Consider the following 7,565-nt stretch of genomic DNA (forward strand, 5'->3'; position numbering starts at 1 on the left):
CTTCCATGTGAACATTTTGAAACAACCTATCACATCACATATGAGCCAAATCATCTCTCTCAGAATCCTTCAGGGAGCGTTAAAGTATGCATTCATTCATTCTACATTTATTAAGAGCTCAGATGTAGGTGAGATCCTGTTCAAGTCACTGGATCAAAGCAATAAACACAACAAAGATCCTGCCCTGGGAGAGCTTCTGCTCTACTGGGGGAAACAGATAATTCACAAACAAATAAAACTTAAAGCAAAATTGAATGGAAAAATGAATGAATGAATGAATTTCCCAACTTTCCAGGCAAAGTACTTTTCATCCTTCAAGACCTGCTTAACCCTGCTCTCTTCTGGCAGCCCTCCCCCGTCCACCAGGACTGGATGTTCCTCCTCAGTCCCCGGACACCTGACATGCGGCCCTACAAAGTGCCACGAGCTCAGGAGATGCTGGATGAACGACAACAGATGAGTGAGCATGTGTTTATGTTCAGAAAGGACCACTGGGAAAGTGTTGTGTGTACAGATGCCAGACAAGTGGGTGTGTTTGTGTGCTTGCTAATGGATGAGGCTACATGTGTGGGTGTGTTTGTGTGTGCTGTGAATTGCATCTCATGGATGGAAGGATGCTGTCTCAGCAAGGGCACAGCATCTGAGAAGGAGGTTTGGTGGTATGACTGTGCGTGTGGGTTTTATCAACGCATGAGTGAAGAGAGTGTGAGTGTACGTGTATGAGTGTGTGTGTGTGTGTGTGTGTGTGTGTGTGTGTGTGTGACCCACACAGACTTACTTGCTGGTGACCCAGAAATGCAGAGCAGGGATGGCTTTCTGTCCAGGACTCAGGAGGACAGGAGACACCTGCCCTGGGAGCTGGTGTCCTACCTCCTGTATCCCTGGTGCCATCACAAAGGGCCCCGATGGGCTATAGCCTGTTTATGCTGAGGCCATGCATGGGGCTGCCCAGGCCCGGTGTTTGCCATGTTCCCTGTTCAACCCCATCTCTGTGCAGGGCCCTCTCAGACCATGGAGCATTTGCTTTTGAAGAGAGAGTGTGAGGTACGTGTATGAGTGTGTGTGTGTGTGTGTGTGTGTGTGTGTGTGTGTGTGACCCACACAGACTTACTTGCTGGTGACCCAGAAATGCAGAGCAGGGATGGCTTTCTGTCCAGGACTCAGGAGGACAGGAGACACCTGCCCTGGGAGCTGGTGTCCTACCTCCTGTATCCCTGGTGCCATCACAAAGGGCCCCGATGGGCTATAGCCTGTTTATGCTGAGGCCATGCATGGGGCTGCCCAGGCCCGGTGTTTGCCATGTTCCCTGTTCAACCCCATCTCTGTGCAGGGCCCTCTCAGACCATGGAGCATTTGCTTTTGAAGAGGCTGAGCTCCCCTAGAGGAGGCAGAGCTGTGGGCTAGCACCAGACGCCCTGGGCCCACCTTGGCTCCACGTGGTCAGACAAACCATCGGCTGCATCATCTGCATCGGGCGCATGATACATAGAACCCCTTGGGAAAGTGGAAGGTGTTAGTTCTCATAAAGCAATTAACCAGAGCCCAGCCACACTCAGTTCCTGGTGGTGTTGGCTGTTGGCATCACCTTATCACTGGGCGGGTGAAGCTTCCTCACTCAGGCCCATGTGACTTCCGTGGATAGCCACCTGGCTCCCACATGTTTACAGGCCACCCTAGGGCTTCCCTGGTCCTGCCCCCTCTCTTCTCAGTCTCCTTGCACCTTCCTTGGCTGGGAATCTGTTCTGCCCTCTTTCCCTGCTGAGGGCTGACTGAGGGCCTCCTTATTATCGATGGTAAAGAAGCCCCGGGACCAGCTGTTTTGCTCTCCACACTGGGGACCTTGCCTGGCTTTGGCCCAATGACACTTTCTGCTCCTTGACATTCACACTCCACCTCCCAGGAGCAAAGCACTACAGCAGTGGTCCTCAAACTACGGCCCGTGGGCCACATGCAAATACAAATATTGTATTTGTTCCCGTTTTGTTTTTTTACTTCAAAATAAGATATGTGCAGTGTGCATAGGAATTTGTTCATAGTTTTTTTTAAACTATAGTCCGGCCCTCCAACGGTCTGAGGGACAGTGAACTGGCCCCCTGTTTAAGAAGTTTGAGGACCCCTGCCCTACAGGCTACCTCTGGTTGTCCCCAACCCCCATCACTGCACCCCAGGAGGCCTGGCCACCCCTGAAGTGTCCCCATGTTCCTGCCCCCTCTACTCACTACCAAACAGAACCCCATTCCCTCCAGAGAGAAATAGGAGGGAGGGAGGGAGGGAGGGAGGAATCAAGAGCTGGGTTTGGACCTGCTAAGTTCCACTCCGGGGCCTCTAGTCCCTGCAGAGGGTCCTGGCTTGTTCTGTTCCATGCACCCAGCCACTTGCCCTGCCCTTGGTCACTTGCCTTTCCAATCACAGCCCAGGCCTCCAAGTCTCTGAGAGGATTCTAAGTCAGAAAATTCCTCCAGCTGATACCTAGGCTCATTCCCCTGTCTCCAGGGAAGGGCAGACTGGAAGGGTTTATTCTTGATTAAATAATATATGCTAATCTATGCGCCACGGGAGGCTGGGGATCCTGGGCTGCAGGCAAAGCTGCCTTGCCTGGGCGGGGCTGTCAGAGTGGCCAATGGATGGGTTGATAGGTTGGAGCCCGGCTGCATGCTTGGGTGATCCAGCCCCTCTTTCCTGGTCCCCCCAGGTCACAGCAAGGTCAAAGAGGGTTTCTGACTTCCATGCTCCCAGAGAATGGGGAATGGGCCTCTACAAGTGGTTCCAGATGCCGTGGGCCCCATGCAGAGAGGCTGCTGGAAACCAGATGCCTCCAGGAAGCCAGGGGCCCTGCCCCCAGCACTTTCCCCACCCCCCAGTCCAGCACAGACTTCTACTGAGGAATTCAACCCAGGTCAGGCAGGTTGCGCCAGCAGGCCCACCCCTCCACCCTTTGCTAACAAAATCTTCAACTGCTCTGATGCCTAGGCAGAGGCTGTCCGTGTAGGCCTTAGTCTTTTCAAGTTTTGTGTTTTCGTATATAAATCCAGGTCTCTGACTTCCCTTGCAAAGACCAAGCACCTGACAACATCAGGCCAGCATCTGTGGGTAGGGATCATGGACGCTGGGAGCAGTCTCCTTGTTGGGGAGGGGGTGCCCTCCAGGGCCCTCAGTGTGCTGTTGTGGCACCCTTGCCTGAGGCCATCTGCCTGGCCTTGGTAGAAGCTCTGTGTGCAAAATCCATTTCATGGTTAAGAGGAAAATTTTAAAAATACAAAGTCTGTAGTCTGCTATGGAAGCCACCCATGATGTGCCCCCACCTACCTCCCCCTTTAAGTCAGAACCCCACTACAGGTTGTCCTCCACATGCTCCTATTTTCCCAGCATGTACCTGGAGTGCCTTCCCTGCATCTTCCATCTCTTCTAAAGTCCAACAATGAGTCTTTCTAGGCCACCTCCTCCAGGAAGCCCTCACTGATCCAGCAAACCCAAATGCCGACATAGTTTAAAACCCATGTGGGCCACATCAGTAATTCCTGGGGTCCTTGCAGCATAGGCACTTTTGTTCCTCAGGAAAATGATGAAAAAGGGTCTCTAGGATCCAGGAGTTCCCATCCTCAGGCCTGAGCAGGCCCCTGGGCCCCTCCTACTTTGCTCCTGCCCTGTCCCCCAGGCCCCAAGTTCAGGCTTCATCCTCAAGAGAGTCCACAAGCCTCTGTGTGCTTGCTCCCATACAACTGCTGAGCGATGTGACAGGAGCTCATGATGCCCCCTCAACCTTTGGCAAGCAGGACCCTCAATCACCAGAAGAAAAACAAAGGTCAGCTAATGGTGTGCAAAGGCTGCCATTAGCTGTGGCAGTGACTGATTCCGCCAGGGGTATGGCTGTGATAAAACATATTCAGTGGTTTTATAACACCAATAAGATGTTAGGAAGCGGCCTGGCTGGCGTGGCTCAGTGGTTAAGCATCAACCTATGAACCAGGAGGTCATGGTTCGATTCCCAGTCAGGGCATATGCCTGGGTTTCGGGCTTGATCTCCAGTGTGAGGTGTGCAGGAGGCAGCCAATCAATGATTCTCTCTCATCATTGATGTTTCTATCTCTCCCTCCCGCTTCCTCTCTAAAAAATTAGGAAGAAAAGCCTGCTCGGCTGCTGCCATCCACAGGTGTTGACATCCTGACCCATCTGCATAGGTGAGGTCAGCTTGGGAGAGACTAACATGGGCCTCAGGACACTCCAAAGACACTTCCAGAGGCTGTGGCAGGAACTGACCAGGTGCATCCTGGGGCCTGCCAACCAGTGACCCTTCGCTAGGGGGTCATTTGACTAATGACTCTTCCAGCTTTGTCACAGGGATATGCCTCTCTGTGCCTTAGTCTCCCCATTGGTCAAACACGGATCATTACAGAGTCCCTGAGCTGAGTAAATTATTTATTACGGATAGAGATTCCTTAATGCAGAGCAGGGCCTACAGTAAATTCTCAGTGAATGTTGGTTATTATTATTACTTTCCCAACAAATCATCTGGTCTCCCTCCCAGCCTTTATGCTTTCCTTGGTCCTTATCACCACCTGAGACTCTGCATATTTACATCTCTATTTTGCTTTTAATTTACCAGTCTCTCTGAGTGTAATTTACATTCCATGAGGGGCAGGGATGCTGCTCACAGCTGTTTCCTCAAAGCCTAGAACAGTGCCTGATACAGTAGGTGCTCCACAAACATTTGTTGAATGAATTCTAGCACTTGTCATATGGTACTGTGGTTATTTACACTGTGGTATGATTAAGAAATGAATTTGCGACTCTTTTCCTCTTTTTGAAAGCTCCTGTGGACTCCTTAGCAAAAAAGAATGCTAAGGTGGCTTTCTGTCCCTGGGGGAAGTGTATCAGGGCTCAGTTCTAAACCCCTTTCTGGCTGGGTCATCAAGTAAGTACCATAACTAGGTGCTGCCCTGTTGGGGTGGGAACGGAGGCTGGTGTGGGTTACAGGGAGGGAGTAGCAGGCCCCCAGGTAGATTCCTGGAGCTGTAGAAAGGGTGGAGCTTGGGGATCCCCACACATGGCAAAGAAAGGGACCCAGGGTCATGTGGGGCAGGCAGGATCTTCGGGGGACAGCTCTGTTTGGGGTTTATGAGAGGCTAGAATGAGAATGGAGGGGTATTTCTGCCACCCAGTGCAGCAGTGGAGCAATGGCTTGGTGGAGGCCATGGAAAGCAGAAGGAGAAATGGTTCTTCTAACAACCGTTATTATTATTACCCTTGTGATTATCCTAGCTGACAGGATCGAGTGCTTAGTAACCCTGTGAGCAGGGACTATTATTATTCCTGTTTTACAAATGAGGAAGCTGAGGGGCGTGTGTGGGTTCAATAAGTCAATACGCCTAATGGAGTGGCGCTCAGTACACACTGGGCACCCTGCAAGGTTCGCCACTGTTTTTATTGGTTTGCTCCAGGCTTGGAATCCTACCCCAGCAAGAGGACACGCAGGTGAAGGCAAACCAAAGAGAATGTGCCTGGCAACCAGAAACAGAAATGCTGCACCAAAGCAGCCCCAGACATGTGGTTGTCTCTTGCAGGGCCAGGGAGCCAAGTTCTCAAACAGGACAGCCATTCAGATCACAGACCAGCCATCAGGACCAAACCGGGTCTCCACCGCAGGCCAGAGAGAAGGAGTACAAATAACTAAGCAAACGAGATGAAAACCCAAACTACTGCAGGTCCAAACACACAGCACCTTCCTCCAGGGAGGCAGGCCCTGGCCAGGCATTGGGCACTGAGAAGAAAACAGTTTTGTTTTCTTGTTCCAGGGATGGACGGGATGGGCTGGGAGCTAGTGGGACGTCTGGAGAGCAGGACTCGCTGGAGAGCTGCAGGGACACAGCATTCCCTGGGCTTCCCAACAAGTTTTCATGGCCCTGGAGTTTTGTTTGTAAAGCAGAAAATCTGGTGTTCAAGAACTGACGCTGGAGGGCTGGCTCTGGGGGAAGGGACCCTGAGAATATAGGAATACCAGGCTCTCTTTACCTCCTCTGCCCTCACCAGCCGTTCTGCCAGGGTTGCTTGGCACAGACCGGAATGTCCTCCTTTTTAGAAGCCCTACAGCTCTAAGATGACATGGGTGGGACAGAGACAAACCTGCGGTTATTGACAACGTGGCACAGAGACACTTGATTTAAGTTTGAGTGTGGGGTTATATGGAGATTAGTGGAAAATTAGGGGTGGAGGTAGAAGAGGAGAGAAGAGGGTATTTTTTGCATTTTAAAAACTTGTGGAATACAATACACATCCAGAAAAGTGCATAATACATATTATTATTAACAGATTATGATCAAGTGGACACTCAGGTGCCCCTCCCTCTACCACATCAAGTCACAGAGACTCCCAGAAGCTCTCTCCTGGCCCATTCACAGCCTCCTTGTTTGTTTGTTTTGGCTCAGTGGGTGCTGGGTGGCCACTTTCCATGCAGTGATTCTGGGTCCCAGGTTCCTACATTTTGTCTCCACTCAGACCAACAGGATATTGCCTTAGAGCAGCAGTCGCCAACCTTTCAGGCCTCAGGGCCCACCAGTGGTCCGCAGACCACTGGTTGGTGACCCCTGCCTTAGAGGGTTCTCTGGGCCAGCCACATGTGATTGGTCAAATCTAAGTCACAGGATACCTAACTGCAAAGGAGGCTGGGAAATGTAGTTCTTTTGTTTGGGAGACATGCTGGCCTCTACCATGAGACTAAATGAGTTGAGGGAAGTAATGTTCTTAGGGCAGTGCCCAGCATGTGGTAATGCCATGCATTATTATTAGTGGTATTATCAGTATTCCTCTTCCTCCTCTCATTACCCACTCAGAGAGGCCTCCCCTGACCACCCAAGCAGAGCAACCGCTCCACCATCAAAGACCTCTCTACTTAACACCCATGTGGATCACCTTGACAACATGAATTTCTTATTAACTTATTGTTTTCCTGCTCAGTACCCATCATCCCAACTAGATTATAAGCTCCTCTACCACTAAGGCCTTGGACATCTCACATGCCTAAGCTCAGTTTAGTTATTATTTTTTAATGGAATATGAGCTAAAGAGCAGGCTGGGCCTATCACACTGAAACCCCTCTTGTTCTGCATGGCTCAGTCTGTCCAGTTTCTCTTAGTCCTCAGGCTCCTCTGACCCCTTGGGCCTCCACCTCTCCCTGCTGAGTCTCACATCCAGCCTCCGTTTCTGGGAGCCACAGGGTTCTTGGCAGCGTCACTCACTCCAGACTGCATCCAGCCTGCCCCCCTCTAGCCATCTCTCTGGAAACTGCCTCCTGAGTCCTTGATTCCTGCCCACTCCCACACCCCTTTATGAAAAGCAAAGTTTGTTTTGCTACAAGTGTAATTAACACACATTCAGTAAACACCTTATGTCACAAATTGTACCAAGCTCCTCATTATTAGACTCTGCAGATGGCTTCTGAGCACAAAATATTTATAAATCTTGTTTCAGGGGCATATGGCTCAAGAGGTGACAGCATGATGAGTGTGACATTCTCCCAGCATGCCCCTTTCTGCTGCCTCACAGTTAAGTCAGTGCTCCTCCCCCCCAAC

Source organism: Myotis brandtii, unplaced genomic scaffold (assembly GCF_000412655.1).
Source record: "Myotis brandtii unplaced genomic scaffold, ASM41265v1 scaffold161, whole genome shotgun sequence".
NCBI lineage: Eukaryota > Metazoa > Chordata > Mammalia > Chiroptera > Vespertilionidae > Myotis > Myotis brandtii.